The sequence below is a fragment of the Mesoplodon bidens genome, assembly GCF_964165515.1.
Source record: "Mesoplodon bidens genome assembly, chromosome: 17".
NCBI classification, from domain to species: Eukaryota; Metazoa; Chordata; class Mammalia; order Artiodactyla; family Ziphiidae; genus Mesoplodon; species Mesoplodon bidens.
Window position 1 is genome coordinate 36,408,084 of NC_138174.1, and position 15,497 is coordinate 36,423,580.

Sequence of the window (15,497 nt, forward strand, 5' to 3'; positions counted from 1 at the left end):
ATTGTGCTTCACTTTATTGCACTTTACAAATATTGTATTTTTTTTTTTTTACAAATTGAGGGTTTGTGGGAACACTATAGGAAGCAAATACCATTTTCCAATAAAATCTGCTCGCTTTGTGTCTTTTCTTCATATTTTGTTAATTCTCATAATATTTCAAGTTTTTCCATAATTGTTATATTTGATATGATGATCTGTCATCAGTGATCTCTGATGTTACTATCTTATTTTGGTACTTTTTAGCAATAAAGTATTTTTAAATGAAGGTATGAACAGTGTTGTTTTAGACATTATGCTATTGTACACTTAACGGACTACATTATAGTGTAAACATAACTTTTATATGCACCAGAAAACCAGAAATTTTATGTGACTTGCTTTATTGTGATTTTTGTGTTATTTCATCAGTCTGAAACCAAACCCACAATATCTCTGAGGTTTGTTTATAATCTTTTGCTTTTTGATGGGATGTTCATTATATTTGTTAAATCCACCTGGTCTAACACATTGTTTAAGGCCACTATTTCCTTATGTTTTCCTGCTTGGATAATCTATCTATTGATGTAAGTAGGTATTAAAGCCCCTTACTACTATTGCATTGCTGTCTATTTCTCCTTTTAGGCCTTTTAATATTTGCTATATATATTTAGGTGCTCTTATATTGAATGCATAAATATTTACAAATGCTATATCCTCTTGTTGCATTGACCCCTTTATCATTATGTAGTACCCTTCATTGTCTCCTATTAGTCTTGTTTTAAAGTTGATTCTGTCTGACGTAAGTATACCTAACCTAGCCAGCCTTTTTTGATTTCCATTTGTATGAAATATCTTTTCCCATCCTTTCACTTTAAGTCATGTGTTTGCTTACATCTAAAGTGAGTCTCTTGTAAGCAGCATATAGATGTATATATTTTTTAATCCATTCAGCCACTCTATGTCTCTTAATTGGAGAATTTATTCCATTTACATTTAAAGTAATTAATGATAGATACATATTTATTACCATTTAGTTCAGTGTTTTCTGGCTGGTTTTGTAGTTCTACTCTGTTCCTTTCTTCTCTTGCTCTCTTCCTTTGTAGTTTGATGACATTCTTTAGTGGTATGCTTATATTCCTTTCTCTTTATCTTCTGTGTATTTACTATAGGTTTTGCTTTGTGGTTACCATGCAGCTTACATATAACAATTTGTATCTGTAACAATATATTTTAAGTTGATAACAATTGTTTCTTTTCTTTAGGGGACAGTGCCTATAATTTGTATGGTTGTGTTCTAATTTTTAAAATAATATAGCTAGATTTAGAGGCAAGTGTCAGTCTTTTTGACAAATGATGCTGGTGCAACTGGATATTCAAATGCAAATGAATTAAGTTTGAACCCTATCTCACACAATATACAGAAATTAAAATATAACAAATTTTAAGTATATAAGCTAAACCTATACAACTCCTAGATAAAAAATTAGATACAAATCTTTGTGGCCTTTGATTAAGAAGTGGTGTCTCAGCTATAACTCCAAAGTATATGCAACAAAAGAAAAATAATAAATTGGACATCAAAATTAAAACTGTTTTTGTGCTTCAAGAGACACTATCAAGAAATTGAAAAGAAACCTATATAATGAGATATAGTATTTGCAAATCAGAGCTGGTAAGAGTCTAGTATCAAGAATATATAAGAGGATCTTACCACTCAACATTAAAAAGACAAATTAAAGAATTTAAAAATTGGGCAAAGGATTTGAATAGACTTGTTGTCAAGGAAGATATACAAGTTGTCAGTGAACACAGGAAAAGATACTCAGTATCATTAGTTATTAGGGAAATGCAAATCAAACCACAATAAAATATCACTTCATATCACTAAGATGTCATATTTACATATATAAAAGATAGACATAACAGGTATTTTTTTTATAATAAGTATTTTTGAAAATGTGAAGAAATTGGAACATTTATACATTATCACTGGTGGGGACTTAAAATAGTGCAGCTCCTTTGGAAAAAAAGTTTTTGACAGTTTCTCAATATTTTAAACATAGAGTTACCATATAAACCTGCAATTCCACTCCTTAGGTATATGCCCAAGATAACTGAAAACATATGCTATTACCAAAAATGTTATATGGAGATTCACAGCAGCATTAGTCCTAATAACTAAAAACTGTAAAGAACCCAAATTTCCATCAACATATTAATATATGAACCAAATATGTTTTATCCATAGTATGTCACATTATTTAGCCACAGAGAGAAAAGAAGTGCTGATACATGTTTAAAAATGGATAAACTTTGAAAACATCATGCTAACTGAAAAAAAAAAGACACACAAAAACCCTCATAGGGAGACTGTGGGTGGTGGAGGGGGAAAACTTCAGAATAGCAGAGGAGCACACAGCAACAGGGGTGCGGAGGACAAAGTGGAGAGATTCCCAAACAGAGGATCAGTGCCGACCAGCGCTCACCAGCCCGAGAGGCTTGTCTGCTGGGCCACCGGTGTGGGCGGGGCTGGAAGCTGAGGCTGGGGCTTTGGTCTGAGCACAGGAAGAGGACTGGGTTTGGTGGCATGAACACAGCCTGAAGGGGTTAATGCACCACGGCTGGCTGGGAGGGAGTCTGGGAAAAAGTCTGGAACTGCCGAAGAGGCAAGAGACTTTTTCTTCCCTCTTTGTTTCCTGGTGCTTGAGGAGAGGGGATTAAGAGAACTGCTTAAAGGAACTCCAGAGATGGGTGCAAGCCAAGGCTAGAAGCGCGGACCACAGAGATGGGTGTGGGATGCTGAGGCTGCTGCTGCTGCCGCCAAGAGGCCTGTGTGCGAGCTCAGGTCACTGTCCATGCCCCCTTTCTGGGGAGACTGTGCAGCCCACCACTGCCGGGGTCCTGGGATCCAGGGACGGCTTCCCCAGAAGAGCGCACAGCACGCCTAGGGTGGGTGCAACGTCACGCCGGCCTCTGCCACCACAGGCTCGCCCTGCACTCCGTAACACTCCCTCCCGCCAGCCTGAGTGAGCCCGAGTCCCCAAAGCGGCTGCTCCTTTAACCCCGTCCTGTCTGAGCAAAGAACAGATGCCCTCCAGCAATCTAAATGCAGAGGCAGGGCCAAATCCAAAGCTGAGCACCGGGAGCTGTGAGAACAAAGAAGAGAAAGGGAAATCTCTCCCAGCAGCCTCAGAAGCAGCAGATTAAAGCTCCACAATCAACTTGATGTACCCTGCATCTGTGGAATACATGAATAGACAATGAATCATCCCAAATTGAGGAGGTGGACTTTGAGAGCAAGATTTATGATTTTTTTCCCCTTTTCCTCATTTTGTGAGTGTGTATGTGTATGCTTCTGTGTGAGATTCTGTCTGTATAGCTTTGCTTCCACCATTTGTCCCAGGGTTCTATCCATCCATTTAAAAAAAAATTTTTTTTTCTGTTAATAATTATTCTTTATTTTAATAACTTTATTATATTTTATCATACTTTATTCTATTTTGTTTTATCTTCTTTCCTTCTTTTTTCTACCTTCCCTCCTTCCTCCCTCCCTCCCTCCTTTCTTTCTTTCTTTCCTTCTTTCTTTCTTTCTACTTCTACTAATTCTTTCTTTCTACTTTTTCTCCTTTTTATTCTGAGCCCTTTGGATGAAAGACTCTTGGTGCTGCAGCTAGGAGTCAGTGCTGTGCCTCTGAGGTGGGAGAGACAACTTCAGGACACTGGTCCACAAGAGACCTCCCAGCTCCACATAATATCAAATGGCAAAAATCTCCCAGAGATCCCCATCTCAACACCAGCACCCAGCTTCACTCAATGGCCAGCAATCTACATTGCTGGACACCCTATATCAAAAAACTAGCAAGACAGGAAGACAACCTCACCCATCAGCAGAGAGGCTGCTTAAGATCATAATAAGTGCACAGACACCCCAAAACACACCACCAGACATAGACCTGCCCACCAGAAAGACAAGATCCAACCTCATCCACCAGAACACAGGCACTAGTCCCCTCCACCAGGAAGCCTATGCGACCCACTGAACCAACCTTAGCCACGGGGGACAGACACCAAAAACTACGGGAACTATGAACCTGCAGCCTGCAAAAAGGAGAACCCAAACACAGTAAGATAAGCCAAATGAGAAGACAGAAAAACACACAGCAGATGAAGGAGCAAGATAAAAACCCACCAGACCTAACAAATGAAGAGGAAATAGGCAGTCTACCTGAAAAAGAATTCAGAATAGTGATATTAAAGATGATCCAAAATCTTGGAAACAGAATAGACAAAATGCAAGAAACAAGGACCTAGAAGAACTAAAAATGAAACAAGCAATGATGAGCAACACAATAAATGAAATTAAAAATACTCTAGATGTGATCAGTAGCAGAATAACTGAGGCAGAAGAATGGATAAGTGACCTAGAAGATAAAATAGTGGCAATAACTACTGCAGAGCAGAATAAAAAATAAAAGGGAAAGTTGCATCAATGATTTTAATTTACACTGTGCTAATTTTTCAACTTTAAAAATGAAGCATTTTTTTCCTATTTTTAAAAAGAAACCTTAATAACGAATTTTTTCCAAGCCAGGTTTTATTTTTAATTAACTTACTAAGAACATTTAGGATACTTAACCATGGATATAGAGCTTTAAATTAATTTCCCACTTAATATTTTTTAGAGATTACAAAGCAGTCTACAACAGAAAGACCTAGTATTGGGAGATTTCTTTATTTGTAAATATAATATCCAACCTATAATATTATGAAAATTTAATTTATTACATATAACCACATCTGTCTAATTCCTCAATAAATTAAAATGGTATTAACAAGAGATATTTAACTACTGTTTTTTATCATTTCATTATGATTTCAACAACAAAAAGAGTGTAAAAATTATTGTCTCCCTACATACCATTGAATGATTGTATGAAGTAAACAAGTTTTATTCAAGACCTCCTAAACATGATGCATATAACTAATACCATAGATATTCATGTTTCTATCTGCATGACCTTTTTTGTTAATTTTTTCCTAACTATATTTTTCCTATGAATTCATATTTCTTTCTTCCGTTTCAATATCTAAATTGCTAACAGTCACTTACCACACATTAACTGTGACTTTAGTGAGGTGTCTGTCACTAATAATCTTATCTGCATCTCTAGTCACTCCTTGGTATGAGTCCAAAATCTAGCTCCAATTTTTCATGTAAATTGAATAAAATATACAATTAAAACAACTTTCCACCCACTATCCTTTATGTGCCACCCACCTTCCTTATTGTCAGTACATTGTAATAACTCAGTTGATTTAAGAGCTAATTGGACTCAATCCACAAACAGATTTTTAGATGGTCACGACCACAACAGGCCAGGCAGCCAAAAGTATCACCTCTTAAATCACACCTAGGAAGAGAAGTTCTTTTCTCAACAAAACTATTCCTGGAGACATTATATTGTAGGTTGACATTATAACTAATCTTTCACAGATGTAGTTCTTGTTTGGCAACTGTGAATCAGAGAGTGTACACTTGAAAGCTGTCTCAGTTTACTGATATTGCAAGGAAATCTCATATTTTTAACTGTTATTCTTTAAATCCACTTATTGATTTCTCTTTTATATATCTTGCAACTGGAACAATTCTAATCTTATTGAGTGGTGTTAAAATCATACAATGGGGGAGGTAATTTATGGTTACCAAAGGGGAAATGGAGGGAGGGATAAATAAGGAGTTTGGTATTAACAGACACACACTACTATGTATAAAATAGATAAACAACAGGACTTACTGTAGAGCAGAGGGAACTATATTCAGTACCTTATAATAACCTATGATGGAAAAGAATCTAAAAAAGAAATAACTGAATCACTTTTCTGTACACCTGAAACTAACACAGTATTGTAAATCAACTATACATATATATATATATATATATATATATATATATATATATATATAATGTGTGAGCTAACAAGGTGGAAGAATTGGAAGGAGTTACCAGAGTAGGATTTTGATTTTTTTGATTTTTGAATTATGGCAAATTTCTGAGTCATTCTTGCAGTGAACTGTTAAAATAAATTAGAATTAAATGGAGGTCACATAGGAGATTGAGAGCTGTGAGTCTTGTATGTAGAATGGGTCATTTATTTAGATGATATCATCACTATATAGTCACCCAGGTGCATGGACAAAACTGAATTCCAAAGGAAGTATTTTAATTAGTTGTTAAAGTTTAATATTAATTAAGTGAAGAGTATTTGGTTAGTGGAAAGCAAAATAAATAGGAAAGAGGTTATAGTCAGATGGTCTGAGCCTAAATACATTAGATTTTTGGAAAATTAATGGTGAATAAGAAGGAGAAACACATCACACTAAGCAATTTGGAGTCACATTAATAAGAATAAAAATATCCTCCATTGGAAAGTGTTATACAAAAGGCCAAGGTCTTGGGGTGGATGTACTGACAGACAGCAAGTTTTCCACGGAGATGTAAAGGAGGCAATATTTTCAAAGGAGTTGATATTAGAAAATAAATTAGAAGTGACACTCTGCAAAGTACAGGGAAGGATTACAGTAGAGAAAGGTGCAAATTTAGATAAAGAGAAGAAAATTACAAAAGATTATGAGGGTAGGAGTTGAACAATAAAAAGTATGTATTGACTAGTGCCAAAAGAATATTTTTTGTGAGTTATCATGAATTTAGCCCCAGTGATCTGTTAGAGAAAACTGGAGAAAAGAGGATTCAACTATGCTTTCATGCTCATGCTTAAACTATACTTTTAGTATATATTTACCTTGATATTGTAGAATTATTTCAAGAAGCATGCAAATTATCATCACATGATGTATATTGTCTCTTCAGTTTCCAGTTAGCTTGATTATGATAAATTCTGAAAGTTCACATTAGAAGAGGACCACTAATAACAAGTGGTAAAAGAGATATTATGATATCTCCATTATTTGAGAACCTTATTAAGAAGAAATTTCTTGGATATAGTAAAAATAAACAAAAATCAACAGTGGTAGAATTCTAAGAATCTGTTAGTCTGTGCTCTAGGCTCATTTCCCCATAACCTATGTAAGATATGGACAAGAGCATGACTAAATAAAAGCAATGTTTATGACTGTTTGATCTCATAAACAGTCTCATCATTTTTTTTTTTTTTTTTTTGCTGTACGCGGGCCTCTCACTGCTGTGGCCTCTCCCGTTGCGGAGCACAGGCTCCGGACACACAGGCTCCACGGCCATGGCTCGCGGGCCCAGCCGCTGCGCGGCATGTGGGATCTTCCGGGATAGGGGCACGAACCCGTGTCCCCTGCATCGGCAGGCGGACTCTCAACCACTGCGCCACCAGGGAAGCCCAGTCTCATCATTTTGATTGGATTAATTCATTAATTTGCACCACATTTAGATGTACTAATATGAACTTTCCTTTAAAATGTATTGCTACATTACATAAAATATATTGAGTATGTAAACAGTTGAAAATGAGCAGATTTGAATAGTGTCATCAGGCATGTGATTATTTTCTGTGATTATTAATGTTAAAATTGGCTACAATATCTTGTTAAGTATACAGTAACAGATGGGGATTTCCCTACAGAAGAAGTCTAGCTTCACTATGTAACAAGATTTATTTGTCTCATTATGAAAATATATAGTAGGTCAGAAAATACAATCCTTTGGGGCTTCTTAGTTATTAAAAATCATGAAGTTTTCCCTCAGTAAGAATTCCAAAGAATTGTTTTTATAAATTTCTTAGAGAAGACTGAAGTCTGTGGTTTGGAGTGTAGGAAACAAGAAAATTCCTTAGAACATTGAAGAATATATATATATATATTTTTTCATTTATATATTTAAGAAATAGACTCTAGTATCAACAGGAGTCATCTCTACTTCATTCTTCCTTGAAAAGACGTTAGACTATTACTTAAACCTCTAAACAGAAAATATCTTTGTTACTGGCTTAATTTCTAAGAGTGAACATATTCCAAATCATATCACACATGCTCTAGAATAGAAATCCAGTGTGTATTACAGATTCATTTATTGTAAAAAATTATATAAAAATCAAAACTGCCAATCTAAATCAAGATCTTACTTTTGAAATAGCATGAGGAATACAATTTAAAAATTTTATTTTAAAATGTGTATGAAGGAAATGTCAAATGTACATAATAAATTGATTTGATTCTAAAGGTCACATTTACAATTCATACTGTGACAGAGTGAACCTAATTAAAATATCATACGCAATCTCATTTACTGATGATTTTAGTTCATATTAGTGGCTTTGACCTTCACCTAACCTCAGGCTTCTTTCAAGCTGCTTGCATTAACAGACTACCCAAATCAGTTCAGCATTACATATCATTTCTTTCAGAGACGATATTCTCTGTGGGATTGAAAGATACAGGTAACCAAACTGCCTAAATATTGATCAGCTTTAACTCTGGTCTAATTTTGTATTGATTACAGCATTGATGATTCATCTAAATGATTCACTTAGACGTAGAGTATAAAAAAGTCAAACTCAGAGAAGCAGAGAGAAGGGGCTCCCAGGTGGGGGAAATGGGAAGATGTAAGTCAAAGGGTACACATTTTTCAATTAAAAGATGAATAAGTTCTGGATGTACAGCATAGTGACTATAGTCAATCACTGTATAATATACCTGAAATTTGCTACAATAGTAGATTTTAAGTGTTCTTACCACACACATACACACAAAAGTTAACTAGGTGAGATGATGGATGTGTTAATTAGCTTGGTTGATTTCACAGTGTCTATGAATATTAAATCATCATTTTGTATACCTCAAATATATACAATTTTTGTCAATTATACCTTAATAAAATTAAGGAAGTAAAGGAACATAGAGCTGCTTTTTTATCATCTGGTTTTATACCTTAAAATGTCATTTAGAGAAGTATAGCAAATTATATGTTTTTTAATCTCTCATTCTCCATTATATACATGTGACTTATATATCAGAGGTTAACAAATGTTTTACCTAAAAGCCAAATAGTGAACAATTTAAATCTAAGGCTATCCAGTCTCTGTTGCAATTATATAACTCTGTCCTTATTAAAAAAAAAAAAAAAAAGCAGGCATACAAAATAATTACATGAATTGGCATGACTGTGTTCCATTAAAACTGCTTGGTATTTACAAAAAAACAGGCAACTGGTCTGTGTCCATAGCCATCTGATCCCTGATATCCCTGATATATATATATATATATATATATATATATATATATATATATATATATATATATATATATATATATATATATATATATGTTTTCACTATATCAATGTGTCTGGACTCTACTACTCTTCTGTTAAATCTGAAGATGAATGCTTATGTTCCTAGGTATCAAAATAAGGCCTCCAGACTTCTACCCTAGTTACATGATTTAACATCATTTTTATTTTCCTAGATAGAATTGCCCAACGCTGACCAACTAGATTCCTTTTGTCATTATGTTTCTTTAGCCCATCTCTTTGTTGGGAGAGATAATTTGCTGGGATAGCTCAGTGCTCTTGCACATTTTTTGCTGGGAAAGCCAAAAATGCAAAGCCTTGACTACTCCCAGATAAAGAGTAGGCTTGCATCAACTCACTATGAAAATGATAATTCCATAAGTTCAGTACTCCTCTTCTGTAACACAACTTACTCTGTGTGCAAGCATAAACAATGGGCTTTTAGAGAGGTACTCTGAGAGGCATGGGGAACTGACACTAGTCAACATGAACTCTGGTTACTACTTTTGCCATGAGTTGTAAAGTGTTTGTTTCTAACCCAGGAGTCTCATGTCTTCTTTCAGCATCCACAAAGTGGTGAACTTTTTAGCTTTTAAGTTTTTAAAGATAAAATCTCAGATCCTGCAAAGTTCTGGACAGTCTTGGCAACAAGGATGGGTTGCTGACAGAGACATGGCTTCCTAGAAGAGAAAGGATGGAGAAGATAGACATGAGAAGACTCCCCAGAATTGGATATTGAATGTTATCAGTCAAGTGCAGGGATGAAAAAGGGCAGAGTGTCTGTGTTCCACTGTCCTATTGTTAACGAATGTTCAGAGGCTAAGCAAGGAGTGGTACGATTGAAACCATCTCCCTGATTGGTTGTTATAACTCTGCTTGGTTAGTTATTCACTCTCATTTGGGAGGAAGGAAGGATGTTATCATAACAATAGGCTGAGGCCACAAAGTATGGTTTTGGCTGTCAAAATTTCTCCAAAGTTAAAATTAGAGGTGTCAGCAATAAAGACATAGAGGTTTGAAAGGAACAAAACCACTCATTTGAACCAGAACCAGCTCCTTTGCTGAGTTCCAGTGTGCAGCCACTTGAACCTGAAAGTACATGCACATTTTTGTTTACTGGAACTGAGCTGCTCTCTCCCTCCCTCTGGGCCTTCTGATACTGTTCTCCTTCTCTACTCTGACATCAGTTACCTTAAGGAAAAAGTTGAGTATGTTGGGGAAATTCAGGGAATGGAGGGACTCAAACTTTTACAGCTCTGTTGGATATAGTCACCCAGGTCACTAGCATATCCTCTCTTATGGGGAGGAAGAGTCACCGGACTCAGAGTATCTGAAACTGCTGAGGACTGTGAGGAGGAGCTGTGGTATATAAAGGGAGAAAGCAAAGGAACACCTGAATCTAGGGCTTTCTGGATGATGAAAAGTGCACTAAGGAGGAGGAGGCATGTATAAGAATAAAGGGACAAAAGAAATAATTCTCTTTAGTAAATCCCAGCCATCCCCTACAAGCTAGCTTCCTCTGGCTTGCTGTATTCCCCAAGCTCCTAAAAGGAGATGTATTTTCCTGACAGCTGTTATAGGTTCTCATGATCAGGTGTTAAACTCCCTGCTCTATGTTCCCATGGGGAATTTAAAAAAATTCCTAAATTCAACTGTTAGGATTTGATCAAAGCTTTCAGCCAAGAAAAAGAAAAGCTATTTTGTGGGTGTGTCCTCTGGGACAATTGAATGTACTGTTGTAGAAATATATAGTAGCATTTGTACTGTTGTAGAAATATATAGTAGCATTTGATGTGTTACATGCTTGTCCTGTTAAATTCTCATAAAATGAGAGATGAATCTCTCATTCAGTACATTGCCTCATGCAGTGGGAGCAAGCTTTTCTACCGTTTTCCTACAATGGGTGAGTCAGAGTTTAGTGCAAATGCCTCTCTACCTTCTGATATCCAAAGATTTTGATAGATGATGGATGAAGATAGATTAGACAGATAGATGCATACATACATACACATACACACACATACATAAATACATACATACATGCAGAGATACATTATGTCCTCCTGGTTGGCAAGTCAGAAGCTTGGGTCTCAATGGCTAGACTGGTGTTGTCACACCTCTATCGCCAGTGGTGTTTGAGAAACCTAACAAAATTTAGGGATAGCTTTGTCAGATAAAGTTTCTTGAGACTATGTGAACAAATTCACAATACTGACCTCTGGTAGTTAAGGAAAAACTGCTGCGCTGCCTCTTTGGTGCCTCACCATCACCAGGAAGGAGGACCAGCATTTTATTGTACTTTTTGGTACAAGTACAAGTCAGTGCAACATTATTTTGTCTATTGGAACCTCTGGCTAGTGAAGCAGCCTCCTCTCCTCCCAGTCTCCTCGTGGTCTTTTAGATTGTTGCCTCTCAATACAGCTAACAAGTACACACCTTTTAAAAATGGCTATTAGCTTGCTAAAGAGCTCCTCTGAAATTGAATAACTTGCCTATGGAGGGCCTGTGACTCTCTGGGTTAATGTTCTCATTTTGAGGTGGGTCAAATTGGATTTGAAGGCTCACAATTAAAGGACCCAGTTCAACATCAATACCAGCTGTGTAGAATCACAAATAGACATGGTTGCTCCAGTCAATGGGAATAATTTAAGACCATTTTCATAGCTCTGGCCAATGCTTCTCTTGATGAATCATGTTACATTTTTTACTGACTGTGAGGCTGTTTCCAATGGCTTACAGTTCTGGAATGCCACTTAAAATACTACAGAGTGGGAGATTAAAGATACTCTTCTTTGGGGCCCCAAACTGAAAATAAATTGCTGCTGCTAATTGGATCAAGTGAATCAATCACATAGATGTCCATATTAAGGTCCTGTTCTTTGATGAGACAAACTGGAATCAAGTTCTGATCAAGCCTACAGTGATCAGAATGACACCAAAAATGGTGACATATCCACCATCATATACTGGGCATAAAAGAAAAGACTCTATATATCCAATGAAAAAGCTACCCCATATACCAGACTTGTGACTCGTTCCAACATTGCCCTATTTGTCTTGTGGTAATGGAGGTCATATTATAGAGGGTGTTGGCCCAACATGCTCCTGCTAAATTCTTTAGTTAGGTCTTGATTCCCTCTTGGGTTAATCCGTGGTGTCTCACCACATTTGCTTTTTCACTAATCGGATTAGCTGTTTCCACCCACAGAATCATAGCCTTTGAGAACTATCTCTGTTGTGTCTCTGTCTTTCAAGAGCATCTACACTTTAACAATTGTGCATCTTTTGTTATAAAGGTCAACCAGCAATTCTTTTACAGGCAAAACATTCAATGGAAAATTCTAAGCTCCCTACAAACTACAGGTATTTGACATTGTTAAAAAAAAATGGGGCTTCCCTGGTGGCGCATTGGTTGAGAGTCTGCCTGCCGATGCAGGGGACACGGGTTCGTGCCCCAGTCTGGGAGGATCCCACATGCCGTGGAGTGGCTGGGCCCTTGAGCCATGGCCTCTGAGCCTGCGTGTCCAGAGCCTGTGCTCCACTATGGGAGAGGCCAGAGCAGTGAGAGGCTTGCGTACCGCAAAAAAAAAAAAAAAAAAATTGGAAAGAAAGCCTTGGTTATTGCATTCACCTCATCCTGGTCTATAATTATTGCTATGGCAGTTTGGTCCTGGGTAGTAATCATCATCAACTTGATGAATCCAATAAGAGATGATCAGAAAAAAATGTGAATTTTCAGCTACTGGAATTGGACTCGTCAATTTTGTGAAGGTGAAGGGAAAGTAACAACCCTAGTAGCAAAGGAATCAAGACCTTTGACCCTATATTGTGCAGGGGGCAAGAAGAGGCAAGCAGTGGGTGTGGGGGCAAGCACTTAAAGCTATTTTTATCCCCCTAGATGCAGCACTGTTGCCTAAATCAAGGTTCAACTGCTGCAAGCTTCTGACCTGCCACTATGTTTATTATCCCCATCCATGTGATATAAAAACAAAATATCCTTGCTGACGTGGCCTGTCCTGAATAAGTTGCTGGCCTGGTTTCATCAACCATAGCTCTTGAATACGTATTGGTAAAATTACAGGGATTGGCACAATCATGCTTTAATTTGACATTTACAAACTCATCATTCTTCTGATATCTGAGTAGCCTCAGATTATTCCCTGCATGCTAATTGAAGCTGCAACTAGCTGGTGATACTGCTCATGTGAGTTAACCAAATTAAATATTTCTTCTTCATATTTAGGAAACTTGAAAACCTTTTTATTTCTTTTTTAATCTCCAGCGTTCTTAAGCTAACATATAGAGGGTAATATTTGTAGATCATTTTTCCTTTATTATATCCAACATTCAAAATAAAAGAATTACTAAACATAATGGGATGTAGCCACTAGAAAAACATGGGAGACAAATACAAATAATTAAACAAAGAGATATTTACTTGGAGAAAAAAAGAATAAATATAGGATAATAAATTCTAGTTAAGCAAATCAAGAAGTAGAATGGAGACATTTATATCCAAGAGTAGAATTAACAATATGAAAATAAGCAGAGAAATAATTAAATCATTATAGATACACTCTCCTCAGACAAATAAAAATAAATGTGTTTGTCATTAATTTTGTTTAAATTTTGGCCATTTCTCTTCAAACCTTTTTGCTGCCCTGTTCTGTTTTCTGTGTAGGATTCTAATTACATGTATGTTGTACAATTTGATATTGTCCCACAGACTTTCACTGTTTTCTGTTGTTGTTGCACTGCTATTGTTGTTTTCTTCCAACTCTTTATGCTCTTTGTGTTTTAGTGGGTAATTTATACTGCGCTGTTGTCAAGCTTATTGATTCTTTCTTCAACCATATCAAGTCTACTTGAAACCCATTAAAGGTATTCTTCATTTCTATTACTGCAATTTTGATTTCTGACATTTCCATTTGATTCTTTTTTATAGCTTCCATATGTTTGCACAAATTACTTCTGATTTTGCTTGTTACCTACCTTTTCCTTTGGTGTCCTTAACATATTAATTTTTTTTTAATTCTTGCCTGATAATTTTAACATGTGTGTCACATTTGAGTGTGGTTGTGATGATTTCTTTGTTTCTTCATTTTTTCTTGTCTTCTGAAATGCCTTGTCGTTTTATTTTGAAAGCCAGATAATAGGAACTGAGGTAAAAAAGAAAAAAAAAGGGCTTTAGTGTAATCATTTATGCTAATCTGACAGAGTTTGACTCGATATAATGTTTTTTTTTGTAGCTGTAGGCAACAAAGCTTGAATTTTCTCTAGTATCCTTGTTTTTTTCCTCCCATCTGGACTTTTCATCTTCCCACTGTGCTGCTCTTTAAAAAGTCTATTTTTGCATGTTTCCCACCTGTAATGCCTTGCTATTACTGGAATCTTGTTAGCTAGTGGTAGTGTGGAGCAAGGGCAGCACATTCTTTTGTGTTCTGATTAAGTCTCAGTCTTGGAGTGCACAATGGGACTGTATCTTCACCTCCATAATGTTCTGTACCTTCTTCAGGGACAGAGTCTTTTTATCTCTGTCCCAATACCCTCTCCTAATTGCAGCAGTGATTTTCCAGTTCTCTAATCTATGTCTTTGAAGTCCTTCTGTGAAAATTTTTTGTTTTTTTGTTTTTGTTTTTGTTTTTAATTTTTATTGGAGTATCATTGCTTTACAATGTTGTGTTAATTTCTACTGTACAGCAAAGTGAATCAGCTATATGTATACATACATCCCCACTGTTCTGGATTTCCTTCCCATTTAGGTCACCACAGAGAATTGAGTAGAGTTCCCTGTGCTATACAGTAGGAAAAATTAATGTGTCTTTGTTTCTTCTTATAAGAACCAGGAAGGCCATGACTGGCAATATTCCCTTTCCATATCTGCATTGGGATGTCACGATTCTCCTTCAGTGGTATTATTTCTCCCATAGTTAAGTCTTTTGTTTTATAAGGGACATGTTTCTGAGAAAATTCCAGTGTCTGCTGTTCTCAAACCCCACCCCATCCCACGTTTTCCCTCCCTTAAACACCACTGAGTGAGTTTTCATCAAGTTCTTCTAAATCCTATTTGTGAGGCTTTGGTGGTGTTCCTGGGGGAAATGCCTGCAAAATGATGAGAAATCCTCTATAATGGGGATCTAAGATTTTTATACTCTCACACTAGCCGATATTCAGCCTCCAGCAGTTGTCAAAATTTCTAGTTGTTTCTGTCTCTTTATATGGGACTAAGGTCTTTAGCTTCCT